The sequence below is a fragment of the Heptranchias perlo genome, chromosome 12 (genome assembly GCF_035084215.1).
Source record: "Heptranchias perlo isolate sHepPer1 chromosome 12, sHepPer1.hap1, whole genome shotgun sequence".
Lineage (NCBI taxonomy): Eukaryota > Metazoa > Chordata > Chondrichthyes > Hexanchiformes > Hexanchidae > Heptranchias > Heptranchias perlo.
The window spans coordinates 37,004,988-37,018,045 of record NC_090336.1 but is presented as its reverse complement, the minus strand read 5'-3'; the positions used below and the strand labels follow the sequence as shown (position 1 = coordinate 37,018,045).

The following is a 13,058-nucleotide window of genomic DNA, read 5'->3' as shown; positions in this document are numbered from 1 at the left end:
GCTCACCTGGAAGATAAATTTGAATTAGTGAATTCTTCCGGATTGACGACTGTATATGTCAATCATGGCAAACCCTTCTCCTATTCATTTTGGTTACATTTTTTAAAAAAACACTTGCTCTCCTGTGTTATTTTCGGGGTTTAATGGTAAGACTCTAGTTCTGCTGGACCCTGGAACTCCTTCCTAGTGTTTCCAGATTCTAGCCACCAGTGCTGACAAATCAGTGTATGCTACTTGGGCATAAATAACACCCGTGTTCTTACAAAATCCCCTGTGAGCAATGTCAGGGGATCTGCTATTAATGTATTAGAAACAGTGTGACAATATTCTGGACCTGACATTTTGTTACAGATGTAAAACAATTTTAAGTTGCTATGTGCTTCTTATCTGCAGACCGAAATTGATAAGCATTGTCTCTACAGTTTCCTAACCAAAACAATGATTAAACTATGAGTGGCTTTTGAGCTGATGTTTACTTAATAACAATTAAACTTTTAGTTGAAAGTAATTCCTAGACTGACCTGTAATTCACCCAAGTATTCATTTCAAGAAAAGCCTTAAATGGACACACACTTACACGTTAGAAAGATAAATTGTTCATGGTATAATGCTGCTGTTCTTATAAGACAACTTATTCTCTGATTTATGATGAGCAATGACATGGGAAATCAGAGAGAAACCGAGAGAGTGAAAAGAAAAAAATATGTATTGTGCATGTTTTGCCTATTTGTCAGATTACATTTTTGGCATCACACCTTTATGTATTTCTTGCAGCTCTGGCTCAAATGTTATGTTCATAGAACAGTGACAAATCAAAACCGAACAGATAGTGATGTGCAAATGAAATGTGAGGAAAATCAGTTGATAAACTTAATGAAAAATTACAAAGGATGTATAAAAACAACAAATCCAGAACAAATAGTCAGCAAAAGCAAGAAGGAGCTGGCTAAATGGCTCCAAAAACTTTGAAAATCCTTTCGGCCAACTCACATGAAGATGTTAATTGCAAAAGAATGATTAAGCATACCTGTTACAAATGCGGTTTGGTGATTTCAGTTGCCCCTGTAAGCAATCTGTGTGTCTCACTTTTATGAGAGTTGACTCACGTTGCCTTATATCCACTTGCACGATAGCATAACCTGGAGGTGTAACAATAATTGCCCCTCGTGACCTGGACCGGAAATTGAATGTGTATTTTTTTAACTCTCTGAAGGTGGATTGAGTTAACAGTGAAATGAAACTTGAATTTAATCATTAAGCTGTTTTACTTCACAGCAAGTGAACATGCTTGGGTCAGTCAGTACAACCTATCTTCACGTAATTCTATAATGATACAAAATAAAGTACCTGACATGCTTCCCCACATCAGTGGATAGTGTTACGTGACTTAGCATTTCTGACAGCTCTTTGCGTTTAACTACCTCTGCAGTCTTTTTGTTTCAAAAAGCCCCTCTCTATTTATCTTTCTTTACAGACAGGCCAGGATCATAGGGCTATCCATCACAATGGTTCTGAGGTGTTCTTTGATTCCACATCGTTCACCTGAGGAAGGAGGTAGCCTCCGAAAGCTTGTGAATTTAAAATAAAATTGCTGGACTATAACTTGGTGTTGTAAAATTGTTTACAATTGTCAACCCCAGTCCATCACCGGCATCTCCACATCTTGATTACCTAGACAAGTTAACAAATTGCTTATTGTTTAGACTCTGGGGAAAATAACATTTAAAAAAAAAATCAAAAGTAACCCTTATTTTCAGATCCTTTCTGCTAAAAAGTGGTCAAAAAATCCTGAAACACGACAATACCTTTACAACAGTATTTGCGTATAAAATGTGCCTAACAATGTTTTCCTTTGAAGGCCTTTGCTTGTCTGAGAAGCCTATGGCTTGAGTTCGTAGTCTTCCCAGAGCTATCACTATCGACTGAAGAGACAGTAATTACAACTCATGGAGAACACTTGTGTCTACAATTTCTAATATGCAGTACTGTGAATGGAGAAAACTACCATATGTATCTGCATGATTCTGTGCCGGTAATCTGTATAGTACTTGAAATGTGAAAACGGGCTATAACAATAAATACATTTTGCAACCTTTGAGGTAAGTTTTAACAGGAAAACTATTTTCAAAAGTTTACTTTTATGTAGAAAGCAAAGGTGATAGTGCACGAGAGCAATGGGGTAAGAGAGTGAGAAGGCAAGCGCATGCTACAGAGAGGAAGGTGACACAGGAAGGACGGGAAACCAACTGAGCAGTGGAGAACGAGACAGAGTGATAATGAAACATGCCATGTCCCACAAAACTGAGAATACCTGAAAGAATTGAGAGAACCAAGCATGATGGATGAAAGAAAGAAACATGGAGAAAGATAGAAATTCTGTGATCAACATGTAAGAGAAGAGACTAAATTAATCAGAGACTTGTACAAAGTGAGAGAGTGAAAAAGTTGTTGACAAACTCAATTTTTAATCCGTAACATGTTTTAAAATACCTGTGTTCTATCTCTCTTAGCCTGCCTAATAATGAAGTGGTTTTCCAGCCGGTTACTATAACAGTATAGTTCGCAAGTGCTCAACTCACTGACACGGTTTTAAAATTAGAGTTTGGATTAAATTGCCAATAAGCGGAACATGTATGAGCAGCTGGTTACAGTAATTGGCTGGAAACCTCCTTCGCAGTCAAGCGGCTTGGGAGAGGCAGAACACTGGTGCTTTAAATCATACTATTGATTCAAAATTGAAATTTTATGGAAAAGTGCTTCAGTTATTGTAAAGCAGTGTATTCTCTGAATTACTGTGAACAGTGTCATATAAGATTTATTATTTTTGCCCATCACAGCTGTCTATAAGCAAATTTTCTTTCTGTGTCATGCTTTAGATGAAAAGCATTTTTAAATCAATTGCAATGTAGGGAACAATAGAAAAACTATCCTGATTGGAGACAGAATGCTTGTTCCTACTGAAATTAGCAATTCTTTTAAGGAAAAGGACAAAGAAAACTAATCACTTAATGCGAGGTGCTTCTGGCTTGCAACCTGAAAGCAGAGACCTTTATAGAAAGAACCTTCATGTCCTTCGGATGTCTCAAAGTGTTTCACAGCCAATGAATTACTTTTTGAAGTGTAGTCACTGATTTGTAGGCAAACACGGCAGCCAGTTTGGGCACACCAAGGCTGCACAACCTGAAAATAAAGTGTGATCAATTCATCTGTTTTGGTGGCATTGATTGAAGGATGAATGTTGGCCAGGACACGGGAGTTCCTCACAGTACTGCACTGTATGTATGTATCAGCATACATTATTTGCTGGATTGGGGCTTAAACCCACAACCGACTGACTTTGGAAAGTGAGTGTGTAAACACTGAACCAAGCTGACAATGACTAAGCAATAATTAAACTAATTGATCTGAGCCTGTGTTTGTTTAGCATCAATTAGACTTTGTGGCCTGAAAGGGACAAATCCCCACATTAGATAGTATAACACGCTGGTCTTTACAAAATAGCATATCATCCAAGACACAGTAACTAATCCTGCTATATATATATATATATATATATATATATATATATATAATATACACTCTAGTGTGTGTTTCATCTGTCACACGCTAGCTTCATTTATGCAATTTTCAGTCACAATTGATTGTCTGAAATTTTGCATTCGTAAAATTAGTGAGAAACACCAGGTGTGGAAGGTATTGACACAATAACTCGCATTTATATAGCGCCTTTAATGTCGTAAAACATCCCAAGGCGCTTCACAGGAGTGTTATCAAACAAAATTTGACACCGAGCCACTAGGACAATATTGGGACAGATGACCAAAAGCTTGGTCAAAGAGGTAGGTATTAACGAGTATCTTAAAGGAGGAGAAAGAGGTAGAGAGGCGGAGAGGTTTAGGGAGAGAATTTCAGAGCTTAAGGCCTAGGCAGCTTAAGGCACAACCACCAATGGGGAGGACGATGGAAATCGGGGATGCTCAAGAGGCCAGAATTGGAGGAGCGCAGCGATCTTGACGGGATGTAGGGCTGGAGGAAGTTACAGAGTTAGGAAGGGATGAGGCCATGGAGGGATTTCAACAAAGGATGAGAATTTTAAATTTGAGGTGTTGTCGGACTGGGAGCCAAAGTAGGCCAGCGAGCACAGGGGTGATGGGTGCACGGGACTTGATGCGGGTTAGGACATGGCACCATAATATGTGGGAATGTATACTACCAATCATCAATTTCAGAAAAACTTCCAATCAAAAAGTGGTAGTTAGCAAACAGCTATCAATAGCAAGGAGCAATCCTGCTCAAAAGTCTAAATTTTGCCCCTCAATGTCAAACCTTTATCAGGGGCCTGGGGTTTTAATTTGGCTCCAAGACTGCTTTCTGTGCTACTGGTATAGACACTTTCTTACCCTGGGGCTGCCTTGATAACGCCACAGGAGATCCATTATTTAAAAAAAAACACCTGGTCTTCTCCGTTCAGCGATGACCCCCAAAAGGGACATGGACAAAGATCAGGAAGCAAAATAAATACCTCCTTGCCTGCCTGCTCTAGGTGTTTTTTTGCCTGTCAACCTGAGTGCCTTGCCAGCTAGAAGCCCATGTTTTTCATTGGCTTCTCCAGAGTATTTTCCAATTCCTCATCCCACCTGCTTTTAGCTTCCTCCACATTAAACAAAAAATTGCACATGTGCAAAATTAACAAATTAAAAAGAGGGACTTAATGAATGAAAAGGGAAACAGAAATGGAAGCAAAGAAAAATAAGAATCAATTAAAAGATAAATTATAGTGGAGAGAATGAAAAGAACAGAAATTAAGATAACGTGAAAAAAGAGAAGTATATTGAAAAAGGAAGAAACTGCAAACCATGGAGAAACAAGTTAACGTCAAATATCTGCATTCTTGGCCTTGAACACATGTGCCCATGCAGCTTTGGGCATTGCTGTTTCGCTAAGCAAGAGGACACTGATCCTGCCTCATCTTGGACCTTGTGTCATACTTCAGTTTCTATTTCACTTAGCTACAGTTCTCCCTGGCTCTGTGTTGTAATCCCTGCCTGATCGCTGTACGTTCCTGCCTGTGCTTCATTCTTTACCTGACTGCTCCACGCTCCCATTTATCTTGAATTACGGATGGGCAATAAATGCTGGCGTTGCCAGCGATGCCCACATCCTATGAAAGAATTTAAAAAAATTAGGCATGAGCAGCACCACTTTGCAGATTAATATTGCATCACCTGGTCATAGTGACAGAGCTATTTAAATGCCATTAATGAGCAACAGTTTGCAAAATAAGTGATCATATTTCTTAATTGTCACTGATTCTATTTTTTAATTAAAGAGATCTATTCTGTCATTTTAAAATCTTGACCTCCAGTGCTTTCCGTTGAAACTTTTTAAAAAAAACAAAGGAAAACACATTAGGCTAAAGCAAGAAATGCGCTTTTGACATAAATAATCAAACTGCGTAGTGAAAAGCACAGCTAGATTCTTACCAGCTGAGGCTTGAAGGTGTTGCTGGTAATTATTTTTTATGATAAACACGTATAGTCAAATACTTGTAGCTTTTTAATGTGATGATTACTAAAATGTTAACATTTAAGTCGTATTTCAACACTTTGGAGTTAAGGTAGTGTTAATTTTTTTAAAGATGCTTCACTTTGTTCAAATTTGATACCTTATGTTACTGCAATTTAGGGTGAAAACTTCTTGCAATCCAATGTTTTTCCACAAATTAAATACATTTCTTCATATTATTGTTATAGAAATAGTTTTACAGAGAAGATGAGACATTTGAAGTAAGGGGAAAACTTTTCAAATGGGAAGTGTAGAAGATCTGTAACTTAATTAAAATGCACAGTGCATGATATAAACAGCCAGAGTTAAATTTTTAAGTTAAAATTTGATAGAAGATTCTAAAACTTTGGTTTGCTAATTAAACAGATTATTTTATCATGTCTGAATTCTATTTACCACAAATCACATTTATTACAGCTATGCAAGTCAGTTTTTGAAATTTAACTGCAAGCATATTCCATGTTAGAAGAAGCAAGTGAATTATTGTTTGCATGTCGGAAAAGAATGGTATAAATTTGGCATGTATATGTTAGCAAACAACTTTGGATTGAACATAATTTATTTTTTCTGACTGGTCCATTTTAATCAACAAAGGTGCAACTTTCAGTTTCAATTATTTCCTCAACTCATTGGGTTCTGCTGGCAAGTCCTGTTGCGTAGGAATGTAGGAAAGTACAAGACTGGAAAAAACTGTGGTCCATCTAACTGGTCTTGCTCCCTCAAATATCTGGCAAATCTTCACAAAATCTGCCTCTGCTGCCTTCCTGGGCAGTTCATTCCGCACATTCACTTCCTTCTGCCTAAAGTAAAATCTAAATCTAAACTGTCTACACACCTTTCCTCTTCTAAGCTTGATCCTGTGCCCGCTGGTTCTAGAGTTCAAGGCAATCTCAAACGTATTATCATGGTTCATATTCTTCATGCCCTTAAGAATCTTGAATACTTGAACAACATCTTCCCTGATTCATTTTTTCCTATGGAAACAATCCTGGGCTCTTAAACCGGCTCTCACAGCTCAGATGCTTTAGGCTTGATTGTCCTTTTCTGCTCTGCCTCCAATACCCGATATACAGTGATTGGCTGATGAAATCAGTTCAATAAATGGTGGGAAGTATTTAGGAAAGTCCTGTCAATAGCATTTTTTCTTTTTGGTTTCTTTCATTATACAGTAGTCAGCTTTATCACTGAAACATGCACTTGTAGCTGGCTGCATCAAGAACTTAGTATAATATTGGCGTAATGTTTTGAAGGAGGGATGCCAATTTCCTGACATGCTCTTTAGCACTGCTATCATAAGGAAAAAGGAACATTGTTGAACTAGAAAATCTGGAAGGAGGAAAAAGTAATATTTGTGCGGTGTAAGCACTTTTTGGCCAGCGATGAGGTGCCCCAAGTTAATTGATGCTTTCTTTTCAGTACTTGGGAGGCTTTGAATAGCCTTACAAACAACATCTTACTATGTTCGTCTGAATGGAAAATGGGTGGTTGTTGAATGAAAATACTTTTGTAAATTTTACTGCAATGCTGTGAGCATCGTGGATTTTCTAAGATTATTTCTAGTGAGCAGTAACAAGCATTGATGTTATTTATATAGGGCAGCCCTGTGAATTCAATAAGACCCAAGAGTTACGGTCAAGTGAGCTGAAAAATATGAATCATTTGATAGACACACAAAGTCTTAAAAAAAAATCAAGAGATGCCACTTTTACAAAAAAATTTCAACTGACCACCCCCCCCACCAAATGAAGAGCATTATGGCTATGTTCTCTCCATTGGTGTAAATTATAAAATGGACAATACACATGCATTTCTAGATGCTCACTAATTTTAATTCTAATTAAGTTTCTCCACAACTCATAGGCTAATTGGTCTATAGTCACCCAGTTTATCCTCTCGTTGTACAGAGGTGTTACATTGGCTACCTTCCAGTCTCCTGGCCGTATTTACATATCTTTGGAAAATAAATAGCATTACCTAAGTGAGGCCTTTTTATCATTTTAGACACTGGCCGAGATCCGTTAAATATTCTACAATCTGCTAAAAAGAGAAGCTTCCTTATACCTTGATGATCTAGAGTGGCATGGGGGAAGCACAAGACCGTTTATCTAGCCATTTTCTGGTTGTTGGGTGGGTGATGAAATAAAATAAATTAAATAAACAAGAATGTTGTAGTGCTGAAGTCTTGTAACACCTCTGGATCAGCAAACCCTTTTATGCCGGGCTGTACAATGCAAAGCCCACAGACAGTACGGCCTCCCAGTCCTTCCTGTCTCTATCACGGAAGTCTTAGAGGATAGCGAGCGGGAGAGCATGGATTGGCCACTGACCTTGGACGAGCTGAAAAAGGCCTTCCAGTCCTTCGAGAAGAGTAGAACTCCCGGAAGCGACAGCTTACTAGTCGAGTTGTACTTGGCTCTGTGGGACTGGACAGGCCCAGATCTACTGGAAGTGTATGGGGGTATGCTTCTGGCAGGCAGTATGTCAGAGTCCATGAGAAAAGGCACCCTCATCAAAAAGCTGAAGGGGAAGAGGAAAGAAATCAAAAATTGACTTGTGCTCCAGAACTAGCTGCGCCCCTTGCCAAACTGTTCCAGTACAGCTACAACACTGGCGTCGACCCGACAATGTGGAAAATTGCTCAGGTATGTCCTGTCCACAAAAAGCAGGACTAATCCAATCTGCCAATTACTGCCCCATCTGTCTACTCTCAATCATCAGCAAAGTGATAGACGATGTCATCAACAGTGCTATCAAGCAGCACTTACTCACCTGTAACCTGCTCACCGATGCTCAGTTTGGGTTCCACCAGGGCTACTTGGCTCCCGACCTCATCACAGCTTGGTCCAAACATGGACAAAAGAGCTGAATTCCAGAGGTGAGGTGAGAGTAACTGCCCTTGACGTCAAGGCAGGAATTGACCGAGTGGCACCAAGGAGCCCTAGTAAAATTGAAGTCAGTGGGAATCAGGGGAAAACTCTCCACTGGCTGGAGTCATCCCTAGCATAAAGGAAGATGGTAGTGGTTGTTGGAGGCCAATCATCTCAGCCCCAGGACATTGCTGCAGGAGTTCCTCAGGGCAATGTCCTAGGCCCAACCATCTTCAGCTGCTTCATCAATGACCTTCCCTCCATCATAAGGTCAGAAATGGGGATGTTCGCTGATGATTGCACAGTGTTCAGTTCCATTCGCAACCCCTCAGATAATGAAGCAGTCCATGCTCACATGCAGCAAGGCCTGGACAACATCCAGGCTTGGGCTGATAAGTGGCAAGTAACATTTGCGCGAGACAAGTGCCAGGCAATGACCATCTCCAACAAGAGAGAATCTAACCACCTCCCCTTGACATTCAATGACATTACCATTGCCGAATCCCCCACCATCAACATCCTCATCCTGGGGGTCACCATTGACCAGAAACTTAACTGGACCAGCCACGTAAATACTGTGGCTACAAGAGCAGATCAGAGGCTGGGTATTCTGCGGCGAGCGACTCACCTCCTGACTCCCCAAAGTCTTTCCACCATCGACAAGGCACCAGTCAGGAGTGTGATGGAATACTCTCCACTTGTCTGGATGAGTGTAGCTCCAACAACACTGAAGACGCTCTACACCATCCAGGACAAAGCAGCCCGCTTGATTGGCACCCCATCCACCACCCTAAACATTCACTCCCTCCACCACCGGTGCACAGTGGCTGCAGTATGTACCATCCACAGGATGCACTGCAGCAACTCGCCAAGGCTTTTTCGACAACACCTCCCAAACCCACGACCTCTACCACCTAGAAGGACAAAGGTAGCAGGCTCGTGGGAACAACACCACTTGCACGTTCTCCACCAAGTCACACACCATCCCGACTTGGAAATATATTGCCGCTGGGCCAAAATCCTGGAACTCCCTACCTAATAGCACTGTGGGAGAACCTTCACCACACAGACTGCAGCAGTTCAAGAAGGCAGCTCACCACCACCTTCTCATGGGAATTAGGGATGGGTAATAAATGCTGGCCTTGCCAGCGACGCCCACATCCCCTGAATGAATAATAAAAAAATACATCACATACACCATCAATACAAGGAATTATCAATATTACTCCGTAAGTAGTAAGCTACATCAATTTTTGCTCAAATCTTATCACTAGGAGTGCTCTTATCTGATCCAGGACCTTGAAATAGGGAGACAGTGCTGAGTGCAAGAAGTGTGATCAGCCTATGTTCTGTTACAGTTGGTCATGAAAATAATTCAAATTGTGGCTCCAAAACACGATCTGTCCAACTGCCAACTATGTGTGTCTAGTCAGACCCAGCAGCCTACTTAGGTTCGCCATTATTTAAAATTCTAAGTCAAGATAAATGCTTTGTGATTTTCTAAGAAACTGTCCTGGGTCATTCTGGTCAGAAACAGCCTATCTCCCCTTTGGGGGAAGCAGTGAGGTCTTCATGGATTCTGTCAGTCTAGAAAATCTAGAAGACATCAAATTGCTGACATCTGATTAATGTCTGGAAGAAGGACAAGACTCTCAGCTCAGCACTCCTGATCAATCAATTTCCAAAATGCAGCAGGCCTATCTGTGAAGGTTGGCTGCTTCCTGCTGGGAGCTACTGAATATATTGGGGAATAGATTCCAATTGCATATTTTGAAAGGGTGGTTTTCAAGCACAAATCAATTCATTCAGCAACCTCCAAAATTTATTTTTTTAGCTCAGCTATGGGGGATTTTTGCTTCATTAGCCCTTTTCCCCTTAAAAAGAGAACATCTTCACTCTAAATGAGTGAATCGAATTGGCTGAAGACTGGCATCTGTGATGGTGTGGACTTCAGGAGGAGGCTGGGAAGGACCATCCTCTGGCTGAAGATGGTTGCGAACATTTCAGCCTTGTCTTTTGCATTCACATGCTGGGATCCACCATCATTGAGAATAGGGATGTTCGTGGAGCCTCCTCTTCCTGTTAGTTGCTTAATTGTGCACCACTATTTGCGATTGGATCTGGCAGGACTGTAGAGCTTTGACCCGATCTGTTGGGTGTGGGTCGTTTATCCCTGTCTACAGCATGCTGCTTCTGCTGTTTAGCATTGCACGTAGTCCTGTGTTGTAGCTTCACCTGGATGGCACCTCATTTTCAGGTACTCCTGGTGCTGTTCCTGGCATGCTCTTCTACACTCCTCACTGAAGCAGGGAAGCACTGCAGCAACTCGGCAAGTCCTCTTCGACAGCATCTCCACCACCCATAAGGACAAGGTGCATGGGAACAATGTCACTTCCAAGCTTGACTCCAAGTCATGCACCATCCTGACTTCAACTCATAGCACTATTCATTGTTACTGGGTCAAAATGCTGAACTTCCCACCTAACAGCACTGTGGGGAGTACCTTCACCATGTGGACTGCAGTGCTTCAAGAAAAAGGTCCACCACCAACTTCTTGAGGGCAACTAGGGATGGGCAATAAATGCAGCTTTTGCCAGCAACTCCCACATCTCAAGAATGAATTTTTAAAAAAACTACCTTACTTGAGCTCTCAGTTAAATTTGCTCAGGCAGTACCCCACCTACCCCAAGCAGTTTGCTTTGTCTCTGGTTCACGTGGACAGAGTAGCAGTACAGTATCTTAGATCTTTGGTGAAGGACTCAAGGCAGTTTACCCCACTTTATTATGTTGACTGGCACGTAGCTGGGTCTCTTTTTGCCACATGCAATGTTAATTACATTCTAGAGTATCTGAAGTGCTTGTTAGTAACATTATTTCTGCTCATGGGGGTAGTGAGCTCCAAGTTTTAGTTGTAGACCGTCCCTATTTGGCCCCCTGTTTGTTGACTGCCCTGAAATGAAGGTGGTCCTGTATGGTATGAGGTGGTTTTGAGAACACTGGTCTTCTGTGCCCCTCCATGATACTATCTACATAAGCTTGCAAGGAAGCAAGAGTTGGAGATAGGTTGAGGCTGCAACTTGCACGGGATGTGACAACCCCATGCTGCTGGTAACTGCACGTTTCCTTGCAGCCGATGGCATAGATCTGCATCTGTCTCCTTGCTAACCTATACCCCAGTACAATAGGACATCAGAGAATTTTGAGTGGTTTTGTAGAATAAAAGGTAAGTCATATACCAGAATGATGTAATTCCATGATATTAAAAGCAAAATACTGTGAATGCTGAGAATCTGAAATAAAAAAAGAAAATGCTGGAAATACCCAGCGTGTCAGGCAGCATCTGTGGAGAAAGTAACACAGTTAATTTTTCAGGTCGATGACCCTTCGTCAGAACTGGAATATTAAACAGTTTTCAAGCAAGTACAGAGCCAGGGGGAGGAAGGAGAGGGGAGGAAAGAACAAAAGGGAAGGGCTCTGATAGGGTGGAGGGCAGGAGTGATTAAATGACAAAAGGGATGATGGTGCAAGGAGGGTGGTAATGGGACAAGAGGAGCTTTAAGTGGCAACGTCAGAACCATTACCAGCACCTGCTGTCCGAAAAAATGGGAGCAGTGGTTATAATCTATAGTTATTGAAATCAATGTTGAGTCCAGAAGGTTGTAAAGTGCCTAATCGAAAGATGAGGTGCTGTTTCTCGAGCTTCCGTTGAGCTTCATTGGAACAGTGTAAGAGGCTGAGGACAGAGAGGTCAGAGTGGGAGTGGGACAGGGGATTAAAATGGTAATCGACCAGCAGGTCAGGGTCATGCTTGCGGGCTGAGCAGAGTTGTTCAGCAAAGCGATCACTGAATCTGCGTTTGGTCTCCCCTATGTAGATGAGACTGCATTGTGAACAGTGAATACAGCATACTAAATTGAAAGAAATACAAGTAAATCGCTGTTTCACTTGGAAGGAGTGTTTGGGCCCGTGGACGGTGGGAAGGACAGGTGTTGCATATCCTGCGCTCGCACGGGAAGGTGCCTTGGGGAGCAGAGGTGGTGTTGGAAGAGTGGACCAGGGTGTCATGGAGGGAGCGGTCCCTTTGGAATGTTGAAAGGGGAGGGGAGGGGAGCATGTGTTTGGTGGTGGCATCGTGCTGCAGGTGGCGAAAATGGTGGAGGATGATACATTGAATGTGGAAGGTGAGGACAAGGGGACCCTATCATGGTTCTGTGAGGAAGGGAAAGGGGTGAAGGCAGAAGTGTGGGAAATGGGACGGACACGGTCGAGGGCCCTGCCAACTACAGTGGAGGGTAATCCTCGGTTGAGAAAAAAGGAAGACATATCGGAAGCAGTGATGTGGAAGGTGGCATTGTCATAACAGATGAGACGGAGAGAGAGAAACTAGGAGAAGGGAATAGAGTCCTTACAGGAAACGGTGTGGGAGGAAGTGTAATCAAGGTAGATGTGGGAGTCGCTGGGCTTATAGTAGATATTAGTTGACAGCCTATCCTCACAAATGCAAATATAGAGAAGTCGAGGAAGGGAAGGGAATGGAATAGTCGGATATGGACCATGTGAAGGCGAGGGAAGGGTGGAAATTGGAAGCAAAGTTGATGAAATTTTCCATTTTGGGGCAAGAGCAGG

At 41.8% G+C, this 13,058-nt stretch overlaps 1 protein-coding gene across 2 annotated transcripts in view; it reads left to right on the top strand.

The window, feature by feature from the left end:
• The window catches only part of sbf2 (SET binding factor 2), a 571,743-nt gene that overhangs the window by 29,472 nt on the left and 529,213 nt on the right, over nt 1–13,058 (top strand). The gene's annotated exons all lie outside the window — the stretch shown is intronic.